Below are 21,375 nucleotides of genomic sequence, written 5' to 3' on the forward strand. Positions count from 1 at the left end.
CGTGGGTAACAGGGATGACATTGAGATTTGACCCTGTTTTTAAAGCATGTCTGTGTAAAATTCAAACATTTTAAAGGTCACCCTCTGAATATTATTGAGCTAATGCCTGTATCATTCAGTGGCATATAAGTTCTAATTAAACAACAGCATCTAGTAACACTTGTGTCGGTAACAGGGTTGACAAAACAATACAATTTCTTGTCATTTTAAGGTGTCTTTAATTTTATGGATATTTAAAAAATATATATATTGGTTAACTTATTTTATTTTTCAAAACATAAAATAAGGCAAAAGGCACCAATTTTGTGGAATGACCTAGTTATTTTGTATATGTTTTAGTAATGCTTTAGTATACGAGTTAAAATTCTGTAAAATTACTGCCACTACCAAAAATGAGCAGTCACTATAACATGGGATGTATTGTCAAAAATAAAGTACATTATTATTAAATAAGATGTTATGATATGTTTGGTTCAATGTATATCCAGACTAACGAATCCTTAATTTTGAAATCAGTATGTTCAACTTTATGTCTTTTACAAATAAAGATTGGATTCAAAATACAACAGATTTCATAAATTACCCTTGAAATATTGTTATAATTGTAATTGTTATTGATTTACCTCTGAAAACTTTTTAATAAAATAGCAAAAATATATATTTACAAGGTAGATGCAAACAAAAATCTCAATCGGTCAATATAACACTTCTTTTTTTAGGTTTTAGAGAAGGAGGATGGTATTGGGAAAGGTCCACGAGCCAGGACTAAATGCACAATTAGAATTAACTGCACAATTACTAGAAATGAGCAGCTTTATATAATATTATTTGCAAATACCCAATATTTGTGGAAAAAGAAATATTTTCACGCAAAAAAAACATACAGGGATGTGATGCAGTCACCTAAATGAGTCTAGAATCTGGATTTTACCGTGATAGAAATGCATGATGCCTTGCATAAAATAAATTATTTTAAAGATATCGAATCAAATTACTCTGGATGTTAAAATATGTTCTCAGAGCTGGGCACTCTTTGTTTTTATGTTATAGAGTCACAGCATCTTTTGCTACATGAACGAAACAAAGGGCGATGGTCTGAGGTTTGCATTTCCTCCACCGAACACGAGCCCAGCTCTGGCACGAGATCCAGCACTGTTATGATTGAAGCAGGATAACAGAAACTGGTTGACTGTTTCCAAAATGTTTAAAGTGTTTTAATTTGGGCAGTATTGTTAAAAATTGAATAAATTATGCTGTATTAAAAACTGTTCTTGTTAAAAATAAAGGAAGATCTCATGTAAACTAGTGCTTGTGTCATGTGTTTTACAAAGATTTAGAGGATCTAATCTGTAAGTACTCATTCATGTGTTAGGTAAAAAAATAAGCCACTATTACTGTAAAAACTAATGGGTAAAATCAACCCATTATGCTGGGTTAAAAAAAAAAAACAAAAAAAAAACAACCCAACTTGTTGGGTCAGGTTAGCCCAACATGTGTTCTGTCCTACAGTATATTTACCCAGACGCTGAGCTAAAAACAACTCAAATGGGGTTGTTTTTAACCTAGTGCATTTTTGAGTGTAGGCTGACGGTTTACACAAGAAAAATGTTAGTGTTCAGGCAAATTAAGCATAATGGACTGAAGAGTTTTTTTTTTTTTTTTTTTTTTTTTTTTTTTTTTTTTTACAAGGCTGTGTAAAAACAAAGGAATATCTTCTGTCTAAACATTCACTATCCTCATCTGAAGTACAAGTCATTAGTCTGCATTAACCAATATTACGTACACTGTGAAAATTAGCCAGTCCCCTTTGTGAACCATCCGTTTGGCCTGTCTGAACCCACCGAGCAGTATAATACCAAGAATTAAAGTCCTGTCAGGGTGGTATTTTACAACCGTATCGATGAAGACATTGTGAACCACAACTGTTCATTTTTCCATCTTAATGAAACCTTAAAGTTTCCCCACCTAAAATACGTATTTTATTTACATAATCATTTTCACTGAACAGGGTTCATGGGGGAAAATCCATTAGACTGCCATTTCACCAGCAGAGATAAAGTTATTATTCAGGTTGAAGACTACCTGCAGTAATTATATCACCAGCTTCGTTGTGAATGTTTTTTTGCGAGCAGATGCAAAACACAAACACTGCGTTTATTTCCAGACACAGGTCGATAAAATCAGTAATATGAAAATGCATTTACATATAAATAATAACTGACCCAATTAAATGTGGGCCCATTGGCTGTGTGCTACATCATAATCGATGGGAACAGGCAGGTAATGACACTGCAGGATTGGACAGTGAAATCTGAATAGTGATCGCAATTAATGACACCATTATTCATGCTTTCGTCATATGGAGGATGAGAGTCAAATGAAGGCTATTAAAATGAGTTAATATGTTTGGAGCCTTGATCGATTGCAGTGTTAATTGAGTCAGAGAACCATTTCAGTAGGCACAGAAACACTTCAATTTCTTTGGAGCTGAAACACTTTTTCAGCTAAATGTGTCTGCATTTTAGTTTAGAATAAAGGATCATTTTGCAGGTCACATTCTGATGTTTCATGTAAATGAACAAATGAATCATTTGAGTCTAGTTTTACTAAACGTGTTTAGTGTAAATGTGTCTGTTCAAACTAATTGGGATTCTGATATTATCTGATAGTTACTCTCAAATTAGTAACTTGTAATTCTACTACTTTTTAACTACCATCTATTGACATCTATGGTTAAAACATACAACTGCAAGGCTCTTAAATTAGCTAGTGAGTCACTAACATTCCTACAAGATGTATACACTGTAAAAAACAATTTGTTGAGTCAACTTAAAATAATTTGTTACTCCACTGCCTCAAAATTAAGTTCAGTCAACAAAAAAAAAAAAAAAAAAAAAAAAGTTTAGTCAACTTGAAATGTTAAGTTTTACTAAGTGACAACTTAGATACTTGAGTTGATTCAACTTACAATTTTAAGGCAGCCGGGTAACAAACACAGATTTTAAGTTAAACAAACCAATTTTTTTAGTGTAGTCAACTCAAATATCTTAACATTTCAAGTTGACTAAACTTATTTGAGTTGACTGAACTTAAAATTTTAAGGCAGCAGGGTAACAAATTATTTTAATTATTTGTTGACTCAACAAATAGTTTTTTTCTTTTACAGCCACAACTATGGCTAAATGATAGGACTGGGTAAAAAAATATTGATTTCTTGATTTTAATCGATTCTCATTTTTACAAATCCCAAGAATTGATTACTCTAGTCTGTTTTCATTTATTGAACAGAACAATGTAGCACACTTCTCACTCAGTAAATCACAAAAAGCTTTGTGCTTTGTTACTTTAGACATTAAACAAAGTCTCAGATTTCACATTCTGTCCATTTTATTACAATATTCAAACAATAAATGTCGTTTTGGGCAGGGGCATGGTAAAATGTTTTGGGTTTGGGGTGCTGTATGCGTGGGGGGGTATATAAAACATGTCAAAACTCCAGGAAACACAACAAGCATATCGCTGAGAACAAAAAAATAAATAAATAAAAATAACTAAATAGCTGAAAGACTGTATAGCCCATACACTAGGACATCTGACTACACATGGGAAATACACTGCCCTCCAAAAGATTGGAAACACCCCTGGCAAAGTGTGGTTTTGGACGATATCAGCATAAATCCTAATTTTTTGGTGCAAATACATTGAAGTAACTTGACATTATCACTGAAGACCAGCAATAATAATTTTCTTTTTGATTACATAATAATGGCAATATATACATGTCAAAGTCAGACATGTCCCTTTGTCAGCTGTGATGCCTGGTTACTGGTTTAAACTTGGCTCAGGTTTTTAAAAGATTTTTTGGTCAGCACACCTTAATAGCTTCAACAATTGATTGCCAATTAAGTTTAGAATACAATGAATTTAGGCCCAGATTATGCAGAGCTGTAATAGCTGCTAATGGTGGATATTTTGATGAATCGAAAATGTACGTTTTTTCTATGTATAAACTGTTTATGTAATAAAATATGTTTTCATAGTTTGTGTTGTCTCTTATCAGTGCAAAATTTTCACAAATTAAAAAGGATTCATGCCAATATGGTCCAAAACCCCACTTTCCAAACTTTTGGAGGGCAGTGTATACACCATATAACATATTCTTTGAAACTGTTCTTCAATGTTTAATTTATGTTTAAATAAATCTGTCAAGTTTCACCATTTAAATGTTTATATTTAAAAAAAAACAAATTGGGAGTAGAAATATAATTATGTAATTGTAACATTACTCTAAAAATTTAATTGAGTGTAATTTAAGCAATTGCATACAAATCACTTCATTTTAACCTTCAATATTATAATAATGTAGTACTGACTCTCATATAGCCTATATTTTACAGCATTAGAGATTTTTTTTCCTTGAGAAAACTTGGCATGTACCGTACATGATATATATCAAAAAAAACCAAACTGAATCAGAAATCGAAATCGAATAATATGAAAGTTTTTTTACATTAGCTATTGAGTCACTTCCATTCCTATAAGACATAATAAAATATGATATCTATGCAAATAAGTAGCAGTAGCAATCTTCTGCCATAAATTATGTAAACCTAAGATATTGTGCCAAATCTGATCCTACAACTCAAAAAATGACCCTGGACCACAAAACCAGTCATAAGGGTCATGAAGGTGAAATTGAGATTTATACATCATCTGAAAGCTGATAAGCTTTCCAATGATGTATGGGTTTGTTAGAACAATATTTGGCTGAGATACAACTATTTGAAAATCTGGAATCTGAGTGTGCAACAACAACAACAACAACAACAAAAAATCTTAATAATGAGGAAAATCACCTTTAAAGTTGTTCAAATGAAGTTATTACTAATCAAAAACTAAGTTTTGATACATTTACGGTAGGAAATTTACAAAATATCTTCATGGAACATGATCTTTACTTAATATCCTAATGATTTTTAGCATAAAAGAAAAAAATGACAATTTTGACCCATACAATGTATTGTTGGCTACTGCTACAAATATACCCTTATTACTTTATGATTGTACCAAAAAAATTGTACCTTTACATTCTGAGTACCATACAGTTTGGGAAACTAGTTTCAAAGTTCTGCTATAGGCCACTCACTGTATTGCTGTCACTAAAAATGTAATGGCCTTTAAAATATATTCAGTTTTATGATCCAGTTAGTTCATTTTCAGTTGAAAAGTGATGACAGTCAAATTCCTAATAAGAAATTGTTGCATAGACAGCATATTTGTAGTACAGGAAACAATTTTGGCATAATGCAACGCCCTGGAAAAAAAAAAAAAAAAAAAAAAAAAAAAAAAAGCAGAACAGAACGAGGGTGTACTTAAAGTTCAGCCCTTTGCTCAAGGATACAGACAGAGGCTGACAGATCAGGAGAGTATCAGCTGACTTATATATGAGCACAGGACAACTGTGGTAGTTTAAAAAAAAAAAAACACTGCTACAAGTCACGTTCTTCCTTTGCTCTCTGTTGTTTCCCTGTCTCTGTGACTGTGAAGGTGGGCTTTGAATTCCCTGTACAGTCCTGCTTATTAAAGCGAGACGGCCTGTCAGAGGGGTTTCTGCTACCACCCACTGAACAGCAGAAGAACTGCAGCGTCAGGACACACTGATGTAAGCGCTCGCCTCTCATAACACATTCAGAAAGCACTGCCAAGTCCTCAGCACCTTCTCTAGTATATATCCAAACAAGCATCATCCTTCTAGAAGTTTTAAAGCGTGCTGATATAATCTTGCTGTCGGGTGACCCGAGACTGACACAGCCACTGGTAGTTTTACAGGAAACACACTTCTTTCTCTCCCTCATTCTCAAGTATTTTAGGTACACTACTGTTCAAACATTTGGGGTCAGTAAGATTTTCACCCTTTTTTTTTAAAGACGTCTTTTATGTGTAAGCAAGGCTGCATTTATTTGATCAAAAATAGTAAACAATATTAACATTATTTTAAAATTAAATAACATTTTTTGGTCAATTTAATGTGCCATTGCTAAATACAAATATACATTTTTGTATATTACAGACCCCAAAGTTTTGAATGGTAGAGTATATAATTCAGAACCGTACAGTGAGTACATGTGCTCATTGGCTTTCTATTTCCAAAGCTTTCACTGTTTTCATTCTCTTCTGTGACCAATTCTAGAACTCAGACATGGGATGCATAACTGTTTGAATCATACGTTAGTGCTTTTCACAATCATTCAACCTCCCTTTTGTGTCATTAGCACAAAAGCTATTCAAAACCAACTGCTCACAATGTGGTCGGCTTACACTGAACAGTTATTCCCTCAAAGTGGAGACATTTCTGAGAGAATATTTTAATGCCAGACATGATTTAGAGAAGAGGCTAACCTTTTCAAACATTTTACTGCATTCTAATCTGGCAAAAATACTCCCACCATCTCCTGTCTTTTAGAATTATTTGCAATCATTGGCCAATATTAAAGTTTTTCTGCAATGTGTTCGACTCTGTATCATAGTTCATAAGCTTATATCTGTAACAGCGCTGAGAGTGTGATAGCAGTGAAACGTAATTGGTTTTTTATGACGCTCAGAATGTATAACATAGATGAGGTTAAAGGTTAAGTCACTTCAAGTGATTGTATCAGATGAGAGATTTACATAAATTAGCATGATGATTGCCATTACCATCTGTATGCTAAATATGAGTGCGGCGTTCATGTGCTATAGCTGCGTCTGTGGTTTTCTCCTGAGAATAAGATCCTAGTAATCATGCGTTTCCACTTGAGTTACACTGAACTGATCACAACACTGTGCTCAAATTTGCTAAGGTACTAAAACCTATGATCAAAAGCAAAGAATATCTCATAAAATTCTTTGAGGATCAAATTATCTGAGCTTTCCAAATTATGAATTCTTATGCTCTTAGTGTGTCAACAGTTGAGTCTTTGCAAAACGTCACCACTTGCTTGTCTGAGATAGAAACAGTAACCCAGTGTAAGAGTGGGTGATTCACCTGTAGACATGACGAACTGGTAGAGATTTTTGTCTGTCGTCTCTTTCGCAATTGGGGTTGTATGACGTTTCCATGCTTCGCCATCACTAAATCTTGTTATTTGAATGCGTTTTTAAACGCTGCGGTTTGAAAACAAGTGATTTAAAATAGTTTGAGTGCAATAAGCAGCAAATTACATTAATTATTGTAATTTTGCTTATTGTAACCCAATTACATTAATCAGTATTTTCAAGTGTTGTCAATAATAAAAGACTATTTAAAATTGTATCTAAATTATACATGATTAGGGCCTTATGATTTCCGCCATGCGGAAAAACGTGGACGGAATCGCGGAATCCAGTCATAAAAGCGGAATTTACTGAATAACGTGGAATATTACGGAATTTGTCAAAGTTTGAATGAATTCATCAAAAGTAGGTCATTACACTTAAATCAAACCACAGTATGGACTAGTATCTGTAAATATTACACCGCAAAAATACTATTTAAATGTGACTCCTGCATGTTCTGCATCTCTCTGTTTTAATGAATGAGCAGACGAGCGGTACTGTTTACTACACACACTGAAGTGTGCGTGACACTCGCAGTGATTTCAGCATCTGTCGTCTCACTAAATGAGGACATAAAAAACATGAATAATATCTGCTAAGAGTCACTTCATGAGCATTTGACCATTCCATTTTAGGAAAACTAGCGAATATCATATACACACACAGAAATGTAAAGGTAGACATGGCAACCCGTCAAAATTAGTCCGGTTTAACTTGAAGGCATAGTGCCAGATATATTTTTTTAGGGTATAAATCACACAACATTTCTTCCATGTTTTAATTTTAATATTAAATTCCCTTTTGTTTGCCAAAAAAAAAAAAAGTTTGCTTAATTTTCAATAATTAAAATATAAATGAAATTAATGTTTTATGCCTTCATTTGATAACCTGAACATTTTAAATACACAACACAGAATTTCTGAGGGTAAAAAACCCTGTCATAAGGCTATATTAAGAATAAATTTGAATAAATGAAGTATGCATTCAAATAATTAGACATGCTAAAACACAGAATTTGATAACAATAAAACATGGTGAGAAAAAAATAAAACATATAATTTTTGTTAAACCTTTATTAAATTGATGTGAAATTGTATAAGTTTCAATTAAAACCGAATTTGGAAAAAAATAAAACGGAATTTGGGAAAAAATAAAATGGATTTCATAGGGTCCTATACATGTAAAGAACAGGAGCTGATAGGGCTGCAATATGACAAAATCATTATTGTAGATTATTGGGGTTTTTTTTATTTTGCAATAATGATTAATATCAATATAAAAAACAATATGAAATGTTTTTGTTTCATTTTGTGCACTTCACATTCTGGCTTCACAGACAAACATGTCAGTCCTCGACATTGGCCAAATCTAGCACAAGTTATACAAAAACTCCAATTATAATCACTGAAGCTACGAAATTAATATTTTATTTACACTGTATCTGCACTGTGCTGTTTATAATGAGGGAATTCGCAAGCATGCTCACTCAGCAGCTAGGGCATTTTTAGCGCTGACTAATCTAAAAGCCTCTGATTGGCCAATGCATTTCTAAGTTCAACAGAAATGCATTTGATTGGTTATAAGGCTCAACGATGCGTAAAAGCAATGTGATACAGTGTGAATGAATCTAAATGTAATTCCACAAAATTGACACTTTTCATTCAATTTTTTCATTTCATTTAAATCGCAATAAATGTGATACGTTGTTTAATTGCATGAGGGCATTTTTTGCCTGTTTGTTTTGATGCTATGCATTTTTGTTCATTTTGGTGGCCGCAAGCCCTCATTAATTTCTGACCCTGGTGCACACTGTCTGAGAGACGGTTTGAGCGCTCACACCTGAAACCCGCAAACATAAAGCGGCTTCTCACACAGCGTGTGAGTACTGAACTGAGCCTTTTTTGGCACTACCTTGGGCTTGAACGGTCAAATACACAGACAATTTTGTGTCAAAATACCTGTATTTGCAAGTATCCTAGTAAACATAGTCATTTATGACTTGAATGTAAAAAGCTGAGAAAGAAAACACATGTGTATCAGTATTCAGTGCACAGGGCCCAGAATTCCTAGCGACACCAGAGAGTATATTAGAGCCGTGCGTTCGGTCCTAAAGTGACAGCACGCTAATAAACCTAGTGCCGGCTGTGCCATTAATGTTAATCAAACAACAAAAACGAGAAAATCTCTCACTGGCCCCAACTAAATCACTTTTGTTTTTCACATAGGTCTGTTTCATTTGTGTTTTGTTCTTATTTGATCACAGACTGTTTACTTATCTTCAGTAAGTTGAGTTTTTCTTTTATTTGTATTAGTTAGACTTTAGGCTAAGTTTTTTTGTGATATTGAAAACCTTACTTAAAGCAAAAATAACTATATTGTGATATCATTATTGTGAAAAAAATATGACCATGATATAAATTTTCATTGTATCATTTGAAGATTTGAAAAAGAAAAACAAATATCACATGTAACTGAGTGCCACTATTAGAACTGCACTGGCAAGAACATTTTACCATAATTATGAATAATAAAACCATCCAAACACATAGCAGTTCCTTTAGAAAAGAGCAAAAGCTTGTCTGATAATATGGCAAATGTCAAATATCTTGTCAAGGGAACACTGGTGATAGCTTATGAATTTGAATGCATAGTCTTTCGCTCTGGATCTTGAACCAAACCAAGTAATTTGACATTTCTAAAACGGTCAATGTCTGATGGCTCTCTGCTCTTCTTTTCTTATCATACTGTGGCCCTGAGGGTTATAAATCCCCTAATAGTGTTAAGAGCAACCAGTCTGACATGCCTCATCTCTGTTCACTTACGCATACTAATTTAAGCTAATAACTCACACTAATATTCACTCTTTCTCCATTAGCGTAATATCACAGCACATTCATTCAAGTGATAAGCTTGTCTTATTCATTCTCATATTTACTTCTGTAGGATCAACCGTATGATGGACATAAGGGCTTTTAATTAAATTCCCCATGCAGCTCATGGTCAGTGGCCAGTTGAAATAAATGAAAAATACATCGTTGGAAGACCTTACAATCAAAGCAAAAAATATTCAAAGTAAAAACAGACAACTAGCCTCAGTCTCCCCATCGGCGCTAACCATAATTTTCGTCACCAGTTGTGTCCTTAGATAAAATTCAATAAAATATGAGGGGGGGGAATCTAATATGTCTTGTATTCTCCAAGATTTCCTTTTCCTACAAAGCTTGTCATAGTCTTCTGCTGTAGGCACTGCTTTGTACCAAAAACATTTGAGAATTACACAATATCCAGGCTCGTCTGAAGCCTCTAAGTCCAGTACCAGAGCTTGGCCTGTCAGAACGCCCACTCTGGCGCTTTTGGGTCTCACGAAGTGGAGATGCAGAGCATTTTGAGTATCGAGCAAACCCTCTCTGGGAAGCCGTCCACATGTGAAAAGCTTTCATCTGCACTTTGAAGTCAGGCCTTGTGGTCAAAGCTTCAACACCACTTTTTTTCTTATTGTTGTTGTGTGAGTGTTCAAGCGCAGCAGCTTTCATTGGTCTCAGATAGACATCAAGGCAAATCTCTATGTTGGTGAGCAGACACTCTAATATGGTTCATGGCCCTCAGCATCAAAAGTATTAGGTGCATATTTATACCACAGCATGGTTGAATGCCCAATTCTGATTGGAGTATATGACAATCTGATTTTTTTTTTCTCCTCCCCAAGATTACTTTTAATATCAATGAAAAGCATCTGCATCTTGGCCACCTAGGGTGTACATTAATTTTAAATAAATCAGTGGTCCGTCATCAATTATTCCTTGCACAGTAAAGCCCTGAACAGCCTAACACATCAGTATTTGCAAAGCAAACCACAGTTGATAAAAACAGCTTTGGTCGACAACACAATCAAATTAGCCCAAACCACAACAGAATTACCCCATAATATAATTTACCCACAATGCAATTGAATTAAACTGTGGAAATGATTTAACAGAGGTCAGCTTTTTGTTGCCTTGCAAAAACCACTATGCACAAAAGTACTTATATAATAAATAAACATGATCTATCATGGTCTAAAACTATAAATACAACAAAAATGCAATTTAATTTCACATATCAAAGTGTCATCTTTAAAATAAGAGACAGCACATCATGTTATTCAAATGCAGTACTAAACTAATAATATTTATTATCTATATTATCTACAAAATGTATATATTTTAACCAAAAATGTTACATTTTAACTACATTTAATAAACAAAACAAAAACCTGATTAAATTATCTGTATAATGATATTAACTAATATTAATATTTAATTCTTTAATATTACATTTAAAAAAAGCTAAATAAAAACTAAAAATTTAAACAGGGCTTAAAGAAAAGCAATGCAGATTTTTCTTGAGAATGACATGCATTATTAATTTCATCTCATCACACCATGTTTGGCAGCACTTTGATGGCTGAGAGCTGCATTAGATGCCTACATAAACAAGAGCGGAGCCATGTAAATGCAAGACATGATACGCACACTCACTGACTCTTCATTTAGCTATTCACACAAATATATGCAAAGAAGCAGAATAACAACTCAAAGCGTAATCATTTCTAAATGGCGAGCACTAAACAGGCCACAGCTGCTATTCATACAGTGAGCTGTGCCGTTATCCTTTTATTCATAGCAGGACTACCAGCCACCTATATACACAGTTGAAAACCCAAAAAGAAGTCAGCAAAAGTGTCTGCCGTGAAAACAGGTCAAAGACCAGCACGTCCTCATTCAAGTTCACTGAAAGCCATTTGCATTGTACATCCTGCACCCTCATTTCTAAAATCCCACAAAGCTTTTTACCTGAGCCTGGCTGTGTCTAGTTCAGTCGCACAATACCAACATATTTCAGTGCAATGTCACAGAGACACGGTGCTTGAAGACCAGCCTTATTTATTTGACTTCTTGTATGGAAGAAAGACACGGAGTAAAGTCAGTCTCTTCCTGCACTCTTAAACCAAAATCCTAGTTTAAATTACTCCTCGCTGCCTTGAATCCTCTGTACGACCCCTTGCGTATATATGCAAAACACTGCTGAAGGATTTCTGAGACCATTACACAGCAAGAAGTTAATCAGCATTTTAACTCCCTGTAGATACCTGTGAGCTGTCTTTGTATTACCAATGAAAATCGGGTGAATATTCAATTGTTATGTTCCTGTAAACAGCCAAACATCACCAGCTAGGTGTCTGTGAACATTGCCTCGATATAATTTTAGTCATTACACTGGAAATGAAGAACAGATGGGGTGACAGGAGACAGATGCTGAATGCAAGATATGGCACAAATGTTCTTTATCTTGCAGATTAGTTAAACTAGCAATAACGTGTCTAGAAAAAGTCTAATTTCTGGTTTAATCAGTAATGGACAACTTTAATGCAGAATTGTGCACACTGCATGGAAAAGCATTCAGAATAGGTCGGACCAACAGTGATGACAATATGTAATGACAACCCCCTTCCAGTCTTAGTTTTTAGTACCACCTCGCTCTAATATTTTGCATTTTATGAATAAACAAGTGTGACTATAATAAAAAGCTGGTCAGAATTTTTAATATGTGACACTGGCAGGTTCTTTTACCCAAGTTAAAAATGTGGAAATATACAAAAATAATGCTTAAAAGTAAGTATGTTCTTTTAATTAGGAAATATCCTATGCTAGATTATAAGAGAGTATGACAAATTGAGGTTTTAGTCTACATTTGTTTGAAATGTAACACATAAGACCACTGCTTTCCAGTAACACAGACATTTATTGGTGTTTATATGCTATTTTAACTTGTACACTTTGTACATTTATTTTTGTTGCATTTATATTGAACAAGTAAGTCTATACATATGGGCAATACAGTTATATCAGCCTTTAGCATTATTTGATCTCAAAAATTGTACTTTTTCCAATAAGTGGAGCCATTATTTTGACAAGAGACAATGTAGCCAATCTAATTAAAAACTAATCAAGGCACGCTTTTCAATAAATGAACATGGGGAAGATATTTAATCATTTTAATCATATGCATTAATATTTAAAATCAAATAAGCAATATTGTAACTATAAACTAAGATAACATATACTAACTATAAACTAATTCTTGTGTACTGTAGCCTAATAATTATAATATTTACATTTCTAGACACTATAATTGCATTTATCAGATGAAGCTGTATAGTTGCTATTACCTGCTTGATGTCTGTTGTTTGTAGAAAGGTAACGTTACAATGTCTAAATGTTCGCTCGTAGTTTACTCTTTCAAATAAGTGTCTGTGGTGCTTTTGTTGTAGCCTGTGTAAGAGCTTGTCTTTTTTTTTTTTTTTTTTTTTTTTTTTTTTTCTATAACCTTGGTGCTCTTTACCCGTAAAACTTTTAGTTATGACCGAGTCTCCAGGAAGAGCTTGTACTGTTCTGCTAGCCAATCCTATTTCCAATAAAGGCTGGGTGGATTTAATTGCTGATTCTTTTCTTTACTTTATTATACCAGAGATGAGTTTACTACAAGCATTAAAAAATCGACTGGTCCTGTCAAATCCAACTAGAAACGTCTTTAGAAGCCACTTGTCTGTAGGCGCTGACACTGTAGCAGAATTTAATTTTAATCGAATCCTTGTTTAAAATAACACCTGTAAGTGAAAAACATGACTGACGGTATATACTGCAAACAAGAAGTTTAGAAACTTACATTTTAGACAAAATATTATCCATATTTGCTCCACCGACGACAAATACATCCAAACAAAGCCACAGACTCTAGGAAACAACGCGGTACTGGTGTTTTGTTTTTGAATGAATCGTGTGAATTTGGTGAATGATTCGAATCATTTAAAAAGACACGTGTGGTTCTGGAGCGAATTGAGCGATAGCTACTTGATTTCTGAAAGAATAACCGTTATGAACAAATCATTTGATTCAATGACTCAATAAAGCCAGCCACTTAATTGATCCTTAAAAGCTTCAGCGTTTTTGAACAAATCAATGTGAATATGGTGCATCTCAATCAATCATTTAAGAAAAAAGACACGTGTGGATGTGGAGCGAATTAGCGTTTTTGAACAAACATCAAATGACTCACTCATAACAGCTTGATGTCTGAAAGAATCGTTTTGCGTTTTGAACGAATCATTTAATTCAGTAACTCAATAAAGACTCCACTTGATTTATTCTTAAAAGCATCGGCGTTTTCGAACAATCCAGCGTAAATCTGGTGCATGATTCAACGAATCATTTAAAAAGATTGTTATTGTGGAGAGAACTAGCGTTTTTGAACGAATCGATTAAATGACTCACTTGTAAACAGCTTGATTTCTGAAAGAATCAGCATTTTGAACGAATCATTTGAAAGAGTGATTCAGTGACTCAATAAAGACAGCCTCATGATTGATTCTTAAAGGCATGTCGTTTTTGAACAAATCGGTTGAATGGTAAGTCATTTGTCGCCGCTTACTGGAGTATCAATGCACCCTGCAGAAAGAGGAACTGAAAAGAATTATATACACTACTCACAATAAGTTAGGGATATTGTTATTTACATGAGTGCTTTTCCTATTTGCTCTGAATTTTAATGAAATAAGTAAAAGTTCCCTTTGATATTACTAATAATGTATGAGAAGAAACACCATTTTCATTAGTTTAATATTTATTACCCCAAAATTTTAGAAAATAACAAGGATAGCCCCAAATAACAAAAATTGACAATGTCAGTAGCGGGTGTTTCCACCATTTGCCACAATGACAGCTTGACAGCGACATCTCATGCTCCTCACTAGCCTCATGATGTTGTTCTGAGGCAATGCGTTCCACTCTTCCACAAGTGCTACACGCAGTTCTGCCAGGTCACGTGGGGGTGGGGTACGATCATCCAGTCTCAACTGGTCCCAGACGTGCTCTATGGGGTTCAGGTCAGGGGACATTAATGGCCATACCATATGAGGCACTCCAACTTCCTGAAGTCGAGCTGTGACAATTCTGCCACGATGTGGTGAAAGTTGGGGGTGTGCTGGTGGAATTGGGGGATGATGATGGGTTCTATGATGTCTCTGAGGTAAGAACGTGCAGTGACTGAGCCATGTACAATAACCAAATCTGTTTTGCGCTGACTGGTGATGCCTGCCCAGACTGTTGCACCTCCTCCACCAAAGCAAACCCTGGGGACCATGTTGACCTCAGCATATCTCCAGCAACACTGACGACCATCATTTCTTTGCAAGGTGACCCAACACTCATCAGTGAACAGGACGGTAGACCACTGCTGCATTGTCCAGGTCACATGGTCTTGTGCCCACTGCAAACGTTCACGGCGGTGTCTTGGTGTCAGTGGAGTCACCTGCAACGGTCGTCTGGCATTCAAGCCAAAGCGGTGGAGTCGGTTGCGAATGGTTTGTCTGGAAACCCTAGTACCCCTCACGTCTCGTAAACGGGCCTGCAGCTGTGTGGCAGTTGCATAACGATGTCTGAGTGCATAGGTCCTTAGGTACTGGTCATTGTTGCGGTCTGCCACTCGTGGGGCTCCACTCCTGGGTCTGTCATGAACTCTGCCAGTAGTTCTGTGTCTTGATGCAAGTCTTCTGATGACACTTTGAGACACACCAAGTTCACGAGCAACATCTGACTGCCTGCCACCGACCCAAAGGCACGCCATGGCCAGGTGGCGCTGCTCGTCCGTTAAGTGTCCGTTATGTACGACATCCACTGAGTCTCTCACAATATCCCTAACTTATTGTGAGTAGTGTATTTAGAGACACAAAATCTTAACCTAAATCTACTCTATAAAATGCCTATTGGCGGTACATTGTTTTACAGGCTTCATAAATATTTCCTAATATTTAAAATGACTCAAAGACAGCCACATGATTGATAATATTTAGAGGTACGGAATCTTAAAACTTTCTAAAATGCCTACTGGAGGAACATAACTATCTTCATAAATATTTTCTAACACAGTTTAATAATTCAATTATTTCAACATTTCAACGTTGTAAACAGAATTAAAAAAAAAAAAAACTCTATCTGTTATGAGCAGACTTCGTATTAGGTATTCTTTGCAGTGGTAGTAGGCGTAACTTGTAGTGGTTGTGGTTTGTAATTCTGACACAAACAGATACACTTGGCACTCAAACTCAAGACTAAAAACGTAAGCGCCCAATGGTTTCCTCTCCTCACAACCTCTCATTAACACAGGTCAGGTGTGGTGTGTCTGTGATCGGTGGTCCTGCATCCGTCAGTCCTTCTTAACCGTTCTTCTCCGAGTCCCAGCTCTCCGGTTCCCCAGCCAGTGACATTTGTGGTTTTCAGAGCAGCTGTTGCTAATAACCGAGGTCACACACCTCTCGGAGAAAGCCCAGATCCTGACATTTCCTCCGCTGAATGTAATATCCAATCATACTGTCTCCAATAACACACAGGTCACCACCTACATTATTAAACAGGCTCTTAGCTTTTGTTACAAGCTCTCTGCTCAGAGAATCTAATTTTCAATAAAGATTTGTTTGCTGAAAGAAGTGGCACAGAGGGGGAGCTGGAAAATGAGATGGCTGAGATAGTTAAAAGGACGAGAAAGTTTAGTGTCATTTTTTATAAACTGTAAATCTACAACTATAAAAAAGTCATTCAGACTAAATTAGCAAGAATCATATAATGATAAGTTAATATGATATTAGCATTAATGTTCAATTTTGGGGGGTGGCAGAATGCATTCAACCCAAATGTCAGCACTGTTACAAAACTCAATATTCAAATCAATGGTTAAACGGCTAATCTGTGACATCTTCAGTTTAGATGTCAAACAGTCAAGCGCACACACACATAGACACCGCAAAAATTGGAATCATGTTGCTTTCAGAAAGGTTAACTAGTTCTCTGCCCCCATCAATATTCAGCAGCTGGTCCGGCCCCTTAGATTAAACTCATCTGTCACTCAGTGACCTGAGAAGAACAACCAAGAGTGCTGCTCTTTATACTAATCACACACATACAAAATGTACAACTACTATCAATATGTCCGCAGTCCACATAATTGGCATTATTATAAGTGGTTCTTCTCAGAACTTACCTTGATTAATGACCGCTGTTATGACCTCAGACCTTGTTTCACACTCTAAAACAGTGCATACTTATTTTAGTGCCCAAATGAACAGATTGCAGCATTCACACTTTTCATGTAAGCAGCACAGTTCTGAGCAGCAGGTGCATAGCAGAAATAGCAGAAATGTAGCTGTAAGATGCAGTCTGATGCTATTTTTATTGTTCACTGTCATCATTCAATCATTTAAAAAAAAAAAAAAAAAAAAAAAAAAGTTTTGATCGATATGTCAATATGTCACATTTCAGCATGTATCCAAAAGTAAACTATACTCTTTAAAAGTTCTTAAAAGTCTGTTATGCTCACCAAGCCTGCATTTATTTGATCAAATATACAGTAAGAATAATGTTTTGAAATATATATTCAGAAGAACTGTTTTCTACTTGAATATATTTTAAAATTTAATTTATTCCTTTGATGGCAAAGCTGAATTTTCAGCGGCATTTACTCCAGTGTATGTCACATGATCCTTCAGAAATCATACTAATGTGGATTTGTTGGTCAATAAATGAACAATAAATAAATAAAATTTAATAATAAAAAAATGTTGTGCTGTTTAATATTTTTGTGAAATCTGTGCTATTTTTTTAAGATTTTTTTTTTAATAGAAATCTTTCATCTCCAATTTAATATCTATCTCTAATTTATGTCTGTCTATCTTTATCTCTAACCTTTATCTCTAAAATTAGTTCACAGTGCATTAACTAATGTTAAAGGGTTCACCCAAAAATGAAAATTCTGTCATTAATTACTCACCCTCATGTCGTTCTACACCTGTAAGACCCTGTTCATCTTAGACAAATTAAAACCAAATCTGAGAGCTTTTTAACATTAAGGTTGAACCACTGATGGATTATTTTAACAATGTCCTTACTATATTTCTGGGCTTTGAAGTTGTTAGAAAGCTCTCGGATTTCATCAAAAATATCTTAATTTGTGTTCTGAAGATGAACAAAGGTCTTACAGGTTTGGAACAACATGAGGATGAGTAATTATTGACAGAATTTTCATTTTTGGGTGAAGTATCCCTTTATTTATATACAACTTTAGATCTTAAAAATCCTACTGACATTAGGCTGATAATTCCCAATGGCCCACTCATGATAATATAATTTGTTTGTTGTTAAAGGAAATACTCAAATCACGCAAATCAGATAATGGCACAAACACACCCACAAAATTTAAGTCTGATTGCAATGGCCACATGAAATACACACAACTGTTTAGGTTTGAATATGCCCTGAATGTTATGATGCATCTGAACATGAATGATTAATTACAAATGACTGGTTGTCCATGTCATGTGACATATCAAGACAAGGGTTGTCATGAAGGAGTTGTCATTTACAGCAAAACTGTCTACAAGTAATTAGATAACAACTCCTCATTAAATCTCATAGGAAACATGTTGAAATGGAACCATGGTGGCAGTACATGGAGACTGCACATAAATTATGTAAATTGGGTTTGTCAATTAAACTTAAACTAATTCTTGTTCAGTTGTCATTGGAACATCATGTACATGTTTCTGTACCTCAACTTTTAGTGACACATGCAACACAAGGTCATAACCTCAGCACATCAACATAAAAATGCATATGTTGAGTGTGCTGCACATCACTTCAGATAAAATCCGCCTGCATTAAAAGAATAGTGTGCTGTACTAGCTGAGCATCTGGTATCACTCTTAATGTGATGTTTGGGGAGCAGAACAATTTATATTGTCCGTGTAAAGTGATGAAATCAGACCAGTGGTGGCTGCATCTTTCTGGCAGCTTGAACCCACTGTAAAGCTGACAGTCTGATGGGTGCATAACCATGCTGACCCTCTCCACCTGATACACTGACAAGCCAGCTGAAGCTGTCAGAGTCTCTCACCCCGCTCTGACTCTGAAAGCAGTGATTTTCACATAAGGAAACAAATAAGTGTGCTTTGAAGAGAGAGGAAATGATGGGCAGTCAAATCCCACATGGTCATCCATGTTCAAACTCCAAGCCTCTGTCTCAAAGTTTAGTGCACTGTCTATGGAAAAAAAGCAATTTAGGGAATTAAAGACATACTTTTGATGCAAAGACGCTTTATTTTGGTCAAATGCTTAGACAGCATTGCATGTATAATTAGTGGAGCATGCAATCCCATAATGATTTGCAAAGCTCAGTGGAGAAAATTGTGGACAGAGTGGGGGAAAAATACTAGGAATATGCTGGAAAAATATTACAAAATTACAAAAGGACTAGGAGATAAAACGACAACAATACATTGCAATACAATTTTCCTCAATAAATGATAACAAGAGTTCGATAAATATTCAAAATAATGTTTATGGCCCATATGGTTTACATATACAGTGCCTTGCGAAAGTATTCATACCCCTTCATTTTTTTTTTTCATGTTTTATGTTGCAGCCTATTTTTTATCCACATCAATCTACGATTCACAAAAAATGTTTGTAACAACTTTGCAAATTTATTAGAAAATTAAAAAAACTGAAATGATTCCATTGCATAAGTATTCATACACTTTTCTGGGACACTTGACATTTAGCTCAGGGAAATTCATTTCACTTGTAGACATTACTACACTTCAAGTGGAGTTAACCTGTGGCAAATTCATTTGAATGAGTATGATTTGGAAAGGCACACACTTCTCAGTAAAAGGCCTAACAGCTGAAAATGCATATCAGAGCAAAAACCAAGCCCTGAGGTCAAAAGAACTGCCTGTAAACCTCAGAGGCAGGATTGTGTCAAGGCACAGATCTGAGGAAGAGTTCAGAAAAAAAACTGCTGCATTAAAGGTTCACAGAAGCATGTAGTCTCCATTATCTATATTGGAAGAAGTGTGGAAAAACCAGGAATCTTTCTAGAGCTGGCTTCCTGGCCAAACTGAGCAATTGATGGAGAAGGGCCTTGGTTAGACTGGTTACCAATAAGCTGATGGTCACTCTAGTTGAGCTCCATGATCATATGTGGAGACAGGAGAAATTTACAGAAGGACAAACATCACTGCAACACTCCACCGATCTAGTCTTTATGGCAGTGTGGCCAAACTCAATCCTTTCCTCAGTGAAGACACATGAAAACCCACTTGGAATTTGCAAAAAAAAAAAAGCACCTAAAGAACAAGATTCTCTGGTCTGATGAACTTCAGTTCCAAGCATCATGTTTAGAGAAAACCAGGCACTGCTCATCACTTGCACAATAGCATCCAAAAAGTAAAGTGTGCTAGTAGCAGTCACATGCTGTGGGGATGTTTTCAGCGGCAGGGACTAAGGGACTCGTCACAGTAGAAGGAAAGATCAACACAGCAAAATATTGCGATAGCCTTAATTAAAACCTACTCCAGTGCATTCAGAACCTCAGACTGGGCAGAAGGTTCAACTTCTAACTGGACAATGGCGCTAAGCACACAACAAGAGTGGCTTATCGACAGCTTTGTGAATGTCCTTGAGTGGGCCAGCCAGAGCCTTGGCTTGAACGCAATCAAATATCTTTGGAGAAACCTGAAAATGTCTGCCAGACCCAATCCAAGCTGACAGAGTTTGTAAGGTGGAAAGGGTAGTAGAAGAATGGCAGATAATTGCCAAATGCAGATGTGCAAATCTTGTCGCATCATACCCAAAAAGACTTGATGCTGTAAAAGTGCTTTAACTAAGTACTGAGTTAAGGGTATGAATACTTATGCAATATACTTATATTATTTCAGTTTTTTACTTTTAATAAATTAGCAAAGTTGTCACAAATCTGTTTCATGCTTTGTCATTAAAGTGTATGGAGTGTAGATTGATGTGGAAATAAAAGTAATTTATAGCAGTTTAACATAAAGCTGCAACATAAAATGTGGAAAAAAAAAAAAAACGTCTGGTTTCTACAGCTTTCACGTAGGAGCAAAAATCTACCTTTAGACTTGAAAGAAATAAAGATTTAAAATATTTTGATAATTATCTTTATTGATTGATATGAAATATTTTATCATGATCATTTTTTTGGTCATATCGCACAGCCCTAATAATAAATAACAATTATATATAATACTCAAAGGTACCAACAACATAGTTTTACTGTTTTAATCATTTTAAAACAGTAACCTGTTTTAATAATTTAACCTATAATTGTGTCTGCTATGTATTTATGCTTAATAGTGTATCACAATTTTGTACACTACCATTCGGGAGGCAAGTTATTCAGCAAGTCTGAATCAAA

The sequence above is a fragment of the Labeo rohita genome, chromosome 9, assembly GCF_022985175.1.
Source record: "Labeo rohita strain BAU-BD-2019 chromosome 9, IGBB_LRoh.1.0, whole genome shotgun sequence".
NCBI lineage: Eukaryota > Metazoa > Chordata > Actinopteri > Cypriniformes > Cyprinidae > Labeo > Labeo rohita.